This window comes from Furipterus horrens, unplaced genomic scaffold (assembly GCF_987537825.1).
Source record: "Furipterus horrens unplaced genomic scaffold, mFurHor1.1.pri manual_scaffold_9, whole genome shotgun sequence".
Taxonomy (NCBI): Eukaryota; Metazoa; Chordata; class Mammalia; order Chiroptera; family Furipteridae; genus Furipterus; species Furipterus horrens.
The window spans coordinates 99366346-99378647 of NW_028327179.1; the positions used below are offsets into that span (position 1 = coordinate 99366346).

The 12302-nt window shown below is 45.3% G+C and overlaps 1 protein-coding gene across 3 annotated transcripts in view; it reads right to left on the reverse strand.

The window, feature by feature from the left end:
- The window catches only part of EZH2 (enhancer of zeste 2 polycomb repressive complex 2 subunit), a 64435-nt gene extending 53860 nt beyond the window's left edge, over positions 1 to 10575 (reverse strand). For all 3 annotated transcript variants that reach the window (XM_090287634.1, XM_090287631.1, XM_090287636.1), the window contains exon 1: positions 10509 to 10575. The gene's annotated coding sequence lies outside the window, so the exon portion shown is untranslated. The remainder of the gene's footprint in view (positions 1 to 10508) is intronic.
- Positions 10576 to 12302: the final 1727 nt, after the last annotated feature.

Consider the following 12302-nt stretch of genomic DNA (forward strand, 5'->3'; position numbering starts at 1 on the left):
GTTAACAAATATCAAAAGACACCTTTATGGCTGGCTCTTATCACTTTGGAAATTCCAAGGATTTTAAAAGCTGTCTCACAAACAAGATGAATCCCAAATATATATTTATTATAAAACACAATATCCCAATTTGATTGTTTACGAAGCTAGTTTAGTCATATTCATCATAGTCCTAAAAATCTTTAAGGTGCTATTATGCCTATAATGCAGAAACTAGAGATAAAAAACAGGCGTACAATCAGCACTAGGTGTTTTTATTGGTCAATTAAACATCAGCTAGGGAGACTCACAATCACCTGTGACGGTGATGTGAACTCAAGTCCAACATTTCTCCAGCTCTCCAGGGAGACCGTTCTAAGTGGGTAACAAACCAAGCATCTCACATTCTCGTATTTGAGATAAAAAGGACCCGAGGTAGCAAAAGCCTAACCCCTAAGAGACGTGGGTCTTACCGGCTGTATGGACCTGGACAAGTTACCCTCACCACGCGTTCTGTATCTGCAAAATAGAGATGTACTCTTTGAACGCGATGAAAATGAGATCCACAAAACTACTTGCCAGGGATGTACAACCAGCTGAACAGCAGAGCCCAGCCCAGAGCCCAGCCCAGAGCCCAGCCTAGTGCTGATGTTCTCTGCACAGGATCCAGCTGCTGGTGGGAGTCACCCTTTAAAAAGGTCTTTGTAGCATCGCGTGAGCTCTGTATTCCAGGCAGACAGACTCTCTCCAGGCGCCCAACTACTTCCAGGGCATAGGGGGACAACTCACCTTTTCCTTTCTCTGGGCCTGCTGAAGCAACATTTCTGCCATTTAAAAGCCCTTATTGATTACAAGGGTATTTCCCAAAGTTTCCTGACCCATAAGTACTTTACCTGACAACATACCTCATAGTACCCATTAGGGTTTAACTAATTTTGCAAATTCTGCCTACATTATTATATTATTTGAATATAAAAACTTTTTAGATCAAAATTTTATAAATAAGGATACTCACACTACAGCCTTTTGCCACCTAAGGATACTTATGCATACATACTAGTAAAAAGTTATAAAGTTCAATCTGGCCAGGGGGCTCAGTTGGAGCGTCATCAATACACCAAAAAGGTTGCAGACTGATCCCCGATCAGGGCACATATTTAGGTTGCAGGTTCAGTCCCCAGTTGGGTCATATACAGGAAGTAACTGATTAATGTTTTACTCTCTCTTTCTCCCCCTTCTTCTCTCTAAAATGAATAAACATACTCTCAGGTGAGGATTTTAAAAATTATAAAGTTCATCTTAATAGAATCTTTTACAATAGTCAAAGGACAGTTAATATCTTTTTCCTTTAGGAAATAACATATAGTATTTGTTTTTAAATTAGAATGCATGATTTTCAACAAATTTCAAAAGTAAAATGTCTGCTTTTGAGCCTGCATGTTCACTGGGCATAAGGCGGGTTCTCAATAAATAGCAGACAGTTCTGTTATTTGAAGGTACATGGTAGGTAGTCATGTTTCTACAAATATAGCGACATTTCATTATAGGCTATGGCATCAAAAACATACAAAAGCTGCTTAAAGGAAATCAAACAATTTTCTTAAATGTTTGTGTTTTGCTTACAAAGCACTTCTCAGATGGTCTTTGATATCAAAAACCAAGGCACTAAAATTGATAGTCATATTTATCTTCCTGACACTTCTTAAAAACTTACTAGACATCTTGATAATGCTATGTATGAATTAAGCTCACATGAATGCAACTGAGGGATAAAGATCAGGCTTAGGTAAGTCTGAAGAATCATTTTCTGCTCATGTTTTCCATCATCTGAGTTCACGCTCTTTGACTTCAATCATTATACTAAGGATATAAATTAAAACTTTAGAACAGTACCTGACAGCAGGCAGCAAAGTTCACCGGGTGATACACAGCAGAGCCTTGCAAAATTCACTTGATAAAATCTCAAAAGCTCTGCTTTAGGGGTGACAGTGCTGCTGCAATCATCTTTCATTGAGTTGCTGCTCAGGAACAACTCTCCCAAGTTTTCACGGCTCTGGTCCTAACTCAACGTCACAAACATTTTCTTCTATCCACTAGGTGCAAAACACTTTTCTAACCTTGACCATAGAGATGAGTAAAACAGCTTAAAATGAAGGGGAGAGGGAGAGAGAAAAACCCAAGAGCTGTGTTGTGTTTCTAAGCGCGAGATAAGCTGTCTGGTTTGGGTGGGAGAGGGGGAGGGGTGTTTGGAGCCAAACAGGCTGAACAACATCTTGAAACCCTAAAATTGCAGGGAAGATATTTCAGAAAGAGGACAGAGCCCAGGCAGGCCATGTGGAGCTTCCTGGAGACCAGTAAAAAGATCAGTCGAGTTCAACAGGGAAAGCTGTAAGAAAACTACCAGACATAAGACTAGTCAGGAGCATTTAGGCTGTTCTCTCGAGTACCTGGAAGGAGAGCTTCAAGAGTTTACCTGAACCCAGAGGCCTGGGAAGGGTGAGCTGGGCAATGACAGGACCCATCACCTGGGGTGGTGCAGGGCACCGAAAGGCTTGAGCTCTTTTTTTCCCCTTCATTAAACAAGGAGAAGGGATCACATATTACTTGTATAACGACAAAAATAAAAATAAAAATTATTATGGCGGTAAATTAGGTAATGAGCAAAAGAACCGATACTCTGTAGAAATAAAATAGTATGTAGAAATCAAGTATATATGCCCTGAAAAGCCATCTGTCTTATATAATAAAGATTTTACTTAACTGTCAAAATTGGAAGGCCAAGCTTGGCAATTTTATCACCACACCAGATTCTACAATCAAGATTAGTTTTATTTTACTTAAAATATTCTCATTTGTCCTATGAATAAAAAATTTAAGAAAAACTTTATTCACTAATAAATGAAAAGCTCTGAATTACCCAAAATTGAAAATGTAAAAAAATTACTAAATATTATCACTTCCAAAAATAGTTAGCTAAACTTAAAAAATTCCCCATGCCACACACCTAATACTATCTATACAAATACCACTTTCATTTCCATGGTTCTGCAAACACAACATTTTGTTATACTAAGAACTAAATGACTTGTGGATTAAGAATAAGTCTGCTTTCACATAATTTAACCGAATTTAAACAATTATGTTTCCAGTAGTTAACAGTATTTAACCTGATCTGTACATTATCAAAAATACACAAAATTAATGTAGAAAATTAAAGAGAAAACATTGGCAATAAATCTGATGGACAGTGTATACTCAGAATATACATAGACCCCTTACAACTCAATGAGATAAATCCAAATTTTAAAATGGGCAAAAGGCTTGACCAAAGTGTGTACAAATGGCCAATAAGCCCCTTCGAAGATGTTGAACGTCCCCTATATGGGCAGCTCGGCTGGTTGGAGCATTGCCCCCAATTCGCCAAGGTTGCAGGTTCAATCTTCAGTTAGGACTCACACAAGAATCAGCCAACGAACACACAAATAAGTGCGACAGCACATCTATGTCTGTCTCTGCCTCTCTCTCTCTGTCTCTCGAATCAATAAATAAGATGGTCAACATCACTGATCGATCACCTGGTACGTACAGATTAAAACCACAATAAGATACTTAACATTCATTAGGTGGCAAAAACTTAAAAAACAGGCAATACCAAGTGCCAGGGAAGGCATGGAGACACTAAGTCCTGCTACAGCTACAACCAAAGTTGTAACTCTTCATGCAAAATGGCACGATCACCTGTGAAAAGTTTGGCAGTTATCCTTATAAAGTTAAATCACAACCCAGCAGTCCAGCTACAAGGTGTTTACTCAAGAGAAATGAAAAGATGGTCCACAAAAGACTGACACAAATGTCACAGCAGCCGCCGTAGTAACAGCCCCAAACTGAAACAGCCCAGAGGCCCATCAGCGGGTAAGTGAATAGGAACAGTATCCTCACACGATGGAAGAACACTCAGAAATGTTTTTTAAGAAATACTAACACAAGCGACAGCATCAATCTCAAAAACCTGCTAGATGAGAAAAGCCGATCACAAAAGAGACTCCATTTATATGGAATTACTGAACAGGAAAAACCTGATGGGCATTTGAGAGGGAATGACCGAAGGGCCATAAAAGAACTGAGATGACAGCAGTGTTCTATCCTGACCGAGGCGATGGCTACACAGGGGTACACATTTGTCAGAAACTCTTCAAACTACATCCTTCAAATGTGTGCACTTAGTGTATATAAATTACACTTCGATGAAGCCGATTTTTTAACTAAAAAATGCATACCTTTCTAGAAAGCAACCTGACATCTATTAAAACTTGAAATGTGCATACTCAGTAGAGAGCTGCCCCCCAAAGTTCAGCTATATGTGCTCACTTCTCTTGAGCAGAGAACACCACGTCCGTCACAGAGGGGTGGCCCACTGGGTGACACATTCGTAGGGACTGGAATGCTCCAGTTCCCGCTTACGACACAGCCTGAGAGCTCAGCGCAGGGAGCAGCAGACCTTTTCTCTCGAGGGCCACAGCAGCAGTGCTGCAGGCTGGCGTGGCGCCGCCATCAGCGTCCTTGCACGTTCTTCTGGGGATTCTTTGCAGTTTTACAACTAAGAAATGCTAAAATCACAGGCAGTTCAGACATGACAAAAACAAAAACAAAAACCAACTACAGCAGGCTGAGATCAGGGCTTTGAAACCAAAGTGCTCAGATCCAAACCCTTCCTCTACCACTGACCAGGTGGTCCCCAATCTCCGCACCCCGTTATTACAGAATCTATATAAATGAAAGCACTTAAGAGTGCCGAGCACAGAGCAAGCCCTAACAAAACACCAGTTATTTTCTAATGAGACAGAGCTCTCTGTATTGACCTAAAAAAAGTTGTTTTAAATTAAACACCTGGATCCCATTTTTGTAAAACATGTATAAATACATATCCATTTGAATACACTGAAAAGTTCAGGAAAAATATACACCGAATTGCTAAGGATAGTGAATGGGACCACAGGAATCACCAAAGGTTTCACTTTATAAAGATCTGAATTGTTAGTACAGTAGTCCCTCCCTTATCGCGGGTATTACGTTCTAGACCCCCTCTCCCCCGCGATAGGTGAACATCCGTGAAGTAGGAACCTTACATTTATTTTAGTATTTATATATCTTTCAAGGCTTTATAAACCCTTCCCACACACTTATAAACCATTCCCAGTCCTTATTAACCTTTCCCACTCTCTTATTAACCTTTTCCACACTTTTATAAACACTACTTATGTTCTTAAATATATTCTACACTCTTAAACCTACGTCACTTTAACAACACATACAGTACCGCAAAATCCTGTGAAATAGCGAAAAATCCGCGATAAATAATTAAATATAATATTTTTTAAAATCCCGCAACACAGTGAGGCTGCGATAAGTGAACCATGATATAGAGAGGGACTGCTGTATTTTAAACTGAACACATAATACTTGTATTTAACCAAGAGACATTTCTTAAACAAGTAGATAAAGCATACATAATACCACTTTCTTTACTTAACAGGCTCTAAGCACATATTTACACTTGAAAAGTGTTTAGTTCTGTTAATGAGAAAACACATCAACTCATAAAAACAATACTGGCACAATAACTAAAAATCATTTATCAAACACCTTGTCCCAGGTGTAGTGCTAGTGCTAAAGGATTCACACACACTCTCATTTAATCCTCTCAACAACATTACAGAATGAATACTGCTGTCACTGTGATTAAGTTATGGACAGGGAAACTCAGACAACAAGGACAACTTACCTAGGCTGCAACCTCACAGCTCAGGAGCTGGAACACCAGCAAAGCAACTCCAACAACCATGCTCTTAAAATACTGTCCTCCCACCCTGGCTGTTGTGGCTCAGCTGGTTGGATGAAGCTGGTTGGAGCATCATCCTGTAAACCTAAAGGCTGTGGGTTCAATTCCCGATCTGGGTACATGCCTACGTTGCAGGTTTGACCCCAGTTTGGGGCCCCTACAATTCAGGGTGCATAAGAGAGGCAACCAAGACATGTTTCTCTCACATCAATGTTTCTCTCTCTCTCCCTCTCTTCCCTTTTCTCTAAAAATCAATAAGCATGTCCTTGCGTGAGGATATAAAATAGAAAAAAGAAAGAAAGAACACTGTCCTCCCAGCCTAGAGTGCACACCACTACAGCTCTGGCTAAGACAGATATCCGCAGACGCCTTTTGCGCGAGATTGCACCTCCCAAAAACTACAATTATGTACTTTTACATAAAACTTCCTGATTGATTCAAATAAACCAATACAGCCTTATCACCTTGGAAACCGTATGACTTGAATCATCCAGGAGACCAGAGGACAGCAGGGAGTCACACAGAACTTAAGTATGGGTCCTGCGTGCAAACTCCTAGCTGGACAGTCCTGAGCAAGTTCTTACCCCTCAGGACAGCAATTGCCTTGTCTGTAAGTTTTCAGAGTGATTTGTTAAAAGTTATTTTATTGTAAAATATACATAACATTTACCATTTTAACCATTTTTAAGTCTACAATTCAGTAACATTAAACACATTCGAAGTGTCGTTCAGCCATCACCATCCTTGCCCAAAACATTCTCATCAATGATCCCAGACAGAAACTCTGCGCCCCAACTGAACACTAACTTCCCATCACCGCCCTCCCCAGCCCCAGCCCCTGGTAACCTCTATTCCAATCTGTCTCTATGAATTGGCCTATTCTACAATTCTTTCCCTTTTGTGTCTGTCTTATTTCGCTTATAATGTTTTCAAGGTTCATCTATGTTGTAGCATGTATCAGAACTTCATTCTTTAATGACTAAATTATATTCCATTGTATGTGTATATCATTCATCTGTTAATGGATATAGGGTAATTTTTTAAAAGAATTAAAAATAAAGCATCTGATGCGAAGGCTACCACAACAAAAAACAAACAAATGAATAAAGTATCTGGCGAATATAGGCAACTTTAACGTCTTCTTTTCACTTTGTTTTTGTCCTATTTTTGCACCAAGTAGTGGAGCGGTGGCAAGATATGGAACAGTGCAACCATCTCAGAAACTTATTAGCTATGTCTTTTGAAAGATTATTGGATTTGCTAATCTACATTTATCATATCATTTTAAAAGAATGATGATGAGTGTCGCAATAAATGATCCGTATTTACACTGGCTGGCACTATTTCCTTCTGTTTTAGCTTCAAAACCTACCTCGAATTAATTACACCAAAAAAGAACTCATCCATTGTAACTAGACACCTTGCAATTAAAAGCTTTACTGCTCTCAACCCCTCTCCCCTCCTTATATTTTTGTACAAGGATTATCAGTACCACCAATTAAGCGAAAACTATATGCTAGGTATTATCCAGGTGACTCAAATACCAAACAGGAATACCAGTAATTGCACCTAAAAGATATCCAAGTTTCCATCACAGAGCAACAGAACTAGAAGAAACCTTGAAACACACTTGTTCACCTTGACACTTATTTTTCTTTGTAATCACTGCCTCTCCAAGATGGAAAAAACACACCTTCCCAAGTTCCTCCCTACACAGATATTAATATACCGTTTTCTTTGCAACTTCCTTTGTCAAATTGTTTCCCTACATTTCTTCATATTCTCTTCACTCATTCAACTATTCAGCCCCGCTTCTCCTGCAACTACCAGGTATACAGAAAAAAATAGGACAAAGCCTCTGCCTTGAGGCGCTTAGTGTAGTGAAGAAGCCGGCTGCATAAACAAGTGACTACAATCCAATTCGATACAATTCGATACACGCTGTAATGAAAGTATGAACAAAGCCCTGAGGACTATGAGAGCGCCTGAGAATTCAGGGAAGGCCTCGGGAAGGTAAAGGTGTCGACCGACCCCAAACCTTTCTCTGATTTGAATGAGCTGTTCCTCTCCACGCAGGCTCTCATCCAAACTAGAGATTTCACCTGACCATACAGAATCCTTCATAATTCAAAGACAACGTTTTCATCATTTGTGCTGATAGACTTCCAAGGCAAATCCATAAATCATCTCTAACTGACCCCAGGCTGCGTTAGCTCCTTACGGAATTTTTCCTTGTTGTTGGTTTTTAAGAAGTGGATCAACTTTCTTAATCAGTGTTTATTTAGGCCAATACAGAAATCAATTCACATTCCTGGGGAAATTTGCCTAAAATTTTTAAGTGGTCAACACAAAGATAATGACTTATGCATGCATACAAGTCAAAGCTGATGTAGCAGCATTGGAACCTTTTTTTGCCTAACTACATTAAATCACAAGTGGATTTTGTTTTTTAATCACAGCTAGTTTAACTACCTAAATACATTCTCAATTCAATCAGAAAGAAATTTTTGAACTAATTTTTAAACTAACTCCTCCCCCCCCCAAAAAAAGACTTAAAAATATATCTCGTGGTAAGTACAAAGACAGTAATTATCAAATGCAGAATACACAAGAAGGAAAAAATTTTAATTTCTTGGCCTAAAAGAGTCAAATTTCTGCCAAAATCCGCATCTCTATCTCATCTCATAACAATGGACAAGATTATCCACAGGACTCTTTAATATGTAATTAGCGGCAAGTAATTGAAATGCAAACATTATTTAACAATCTCAGCCCTGGGGTCAGCACCTGCAATGTCTGTTCAATTGGGTCCAACTCTAAAATGTATGTGATAAAGACCTTCACACTGCATGTCTTTGTCTCCATTTTTATGAAACCGTAAGATATTAGGTGTACATTAAATCTTCACCCGACAGAACAATGCAAATCAGAAGAGTGCCCATGTGGTTCTAAATTCCTTTCCTTTGAATATATTCACTTTCAACAAAAAATTAGAATCTCAGACGCATTCTCCTAAGTGTTTCTAGGACTTTAGATATTACATTCCCTAACACACCTCCAGGATTCCTTATGTCCTGGACTAGAATCCTATCTATTCCTAACTTCAGAGACTATGAGAAGGACGTAAAATGTATCTTAAATACTTTCATTTTCTTGCAACTAAAATTACCAATAAACCAGTCATCTGTCCCGCATTTTATTCCTACGCGACACAGTTGCTAATGCTCGTGAATGAAGAGAACTGGGAAACAAACGCAAGACCCTTAGATCCCACCCAGTTAAAACTGTATCAGCTTCAGTGTTCACTACCCACTTTTTAATTGTTCCATGAAATTTAACTCGTGACCTTTGAAACCTAGAAGGTAAACCTTGTCGTCAAACACTTTTAAACACCAACGACAGATGTTTATGTCCAAACGAATCTGAGCTTTACAGATGCACACGTTCCATTTCTTAGGCAACGGACGTTTCTGCAGCGTCTTTTCTGACCCGCCGAGGCTATTGTCCGGGGGAACGAGACCAATTAACTTAAAGACACTGCTAACCCGACCGTCTAAACACACACCTGCCATAGGCGTTTTCTTTCGATCGACTATTTCTACCATCGTATTTATCCTCATTCGACCCCTAGGGACCTGGGGGCAATAGTCGCTGACTTAAGTGACAGTTGGTTTCCTGAGCACCTGTCACCATTCTCAGAGATGATCGAGTTGGCCGAAACGGCGAGTAAATTTCCTTTTTTTAAGATCGTGATTCTTTACAAAGTGGGAACTCCCTAGGCGTGAGTTCATCAAGTTCTCCCAAAATATCGTGCTTCCCGATTCGTCCCGCTTTCAAAAAGTGACCCCGTGGCACAGACTTGGCGGCGGTTGGAGGGGCCGCGCGACGGCGCGGGAACTCGATGGGAAGCCCTCCAAACGGACAAAACCAAGCCCGGGGAGAGCAGCTCGACCCTCCCCCCAGACTGAGCGGAAAGCCGGCCGGGCGGGCGGAGGCAGTCCGGCCCCGCCGCGCGGTCCTCGGGCGGCTCCGGGGGAAATGTCACAGGTGCGGCCACTCGGAGTCCCGTCCCCGCACGCGCCCCGGGCCCCGCCGACCCGCGCGCCCGAGGGGAGGGGGCGTGCGGCCGAGCCCGCCCCCCCCCGCGCCCGCACGCCCCCCTCCCGCCGGCTGTCAGGCCCCAGAGTCACGGCCCCTTCCCCGCGCCGGGTTCCCCCGAGACACAGTCCGTCCTTTGTCTGAGTGCTCACTCGGCGGCGAGGTCCCACCAACTTGTGCGTGTCCCGTCCCACCCGGCGCTCCACACAAAGGAGACTTGGGCTCGGGCGGCCAGCCCGCCCCGAACAGCCCAGCGCCCCGGCCCGGCCCCGCGCCTCCGGAGGGGCGGGCACGCGACAGGACCCCCTCCGCACGCCCCCCTCGGCGGCGCCCGCCCCTGCCCCCGCCTCCGGTCTCCGGAGTGCGGCACTGCCCGCCGGCGGGCCGGCGAGGGCCAGCCCCGACTCACGGCGCCCTTCGCGCGGTGTCCCCTCATCCCTCCGGCAAAAGCGGTGCCCAGGGAGAGCCCGCCGGGGCGACACCCGGACGGGCAAAGCGGCGGCGGGAAGGTCCCGGCGCCGGCGCCGCCGCCGCCTCGCGCCCGGTTCCAGAGCCATGCCGGCCGGCGGGCCGCCCCACAGCGGCGCGTTACCTGAGCCCCGGCCCGCGCCGCTCCCGCGCGCCGCCGCCGCCGCCGCCGCCGCCGCCGGGGCTCCACCGCCTTCTGCGTCCCAGTGGGTGTCGGACGCTCCCGGACCGAGCGCCAAACCCGGCAGCCCAATCGCCATCGCTTTTATTTGGCCCCCCCGTCCAACCAAGCGCCGCCCCGATTGGCGGGACGCGAGCGGGCTCCCGTCCAATCACAGGGCCTGCCGGGCGCCGAGGCGCCGCGCCAGCCCCAAGCGGAGGCACCCGCGGGACTCGGCCGGGCTGGGCCGGCGGCGCGCGTGCGCGTGCGCGCGTGCGGGCGCTGAGGGAAGCGGCCGCTCGGCATGCGAGTAGAGGCGCCGCGCCGGCTCTTTGTTCTCTCACTGAAGGCTCGGCGCCTCTCAGGAAGGGGCCGGGGACCCTGTGGAGCCCCGAGAGCGGGCCGCGGGCGGGAAGCGAGCGGAGAGGGGTGGCGGGAACCGGCGGGAGGGCGGGACGGCGCGCTCGCGGCGCTTGGCGGGAACCGCCGCCTCGGAGTTCCGGGGCCGGAGGGGCGGGGCGGGGCGGGGCCGCACGCCAAGTTTGAACCAGTTCGAAACTAGTGCGGTAACGGTTCCAACCGCCGCGCTCTCCTCCCCGCGTGTCGGCGGGGCGCGCTCCGGGGTCCTCGGCTAGTTCCTGGCCAGGCGCCGCGACCCTCCCGCGCTCCGGCGGGCCCCACGCGCCCCTGCCCGAGCCGAGCGCCCCGCCTGGCACTTGTGTCGCCTGCTGCCCGTTCGGCCGGTCCCCGATGCCCCCGGCCCGCGGTGCCCATTGCCGTAGAAACCTGGGCGAGGGCGACGTTCCAGGTTCCTTCCGGCTCCTCGCTCAGAGCGCCTTGTTGGGATCCTGCCAGGGTTTGTGATTCCAAGCACGTGTCCCCGTTAGAAGTCATTTATCCGGAATGAGCGTGGCCCCCTGGCCTCGTGGGGACGCCCCCGGAACGGGTTGGGAGGATTGCAGCCGTTTTCGGTTGCTTAGAAGCGACAAGTGGGGTAAACCTGTCGCAACCCGGAGGAATGAAGAAGATTCCGTCCCGGACGCGATCTCCGTTTTTGCTTCATCTAGCAGTGCGGCCACGGCGGCTCCAAATTTATTCTTAATGGGGTGCAGCCACAAGGCGAGACAGCCGCTCACCCGTGGGAACTGGGGCCCCATGTGGAGACGCCAGACTCGGAAAAACAGGGTCAGCGATGCACGGTGGCGTTAAAAGCCTGGAGAAATCCTGTTTTTTATATTTTTTTAATCATATTTTCAAATGACTAAATGTGTAAGGACCTACAGTTACTTGATGTGGCCCATCGTTTTCCCACCTGCCCCACATCGCCATTCCATTCCACACGTATGTTACGAACAAATTCAACATTGGAAGGGCTTGTGGAAGGAAGCCAAAAGACGACAAAGAATCACGTGCCCAAATAAAATCACAATTATAACTACATGACAAGAAGAATGCAAAAGTAGAGTATGCATCTGAGAGAGATGTGACTAGACACGTAACAACCATCGCGGGGGCATGTGTATTTCACAGTAAAAGGTTTCCACCCATATCAGTAATTAGCACCTAATTTTTAACCAGCAATTTAAACCTCAAAAGTCAACTGCTTATCCCTAAATTGCTTCTCAAATCGCTAATTTTATCTCTTCTGGACACGAAATAGTAAAACAATGTGAGCCTCTTAAAAGGAAAAAAAAATCAAGGAAATGAGCAGAAAGTGTCAGAAAGCAACATATGAACAAGTCCAGCAGAGTGTGAAAC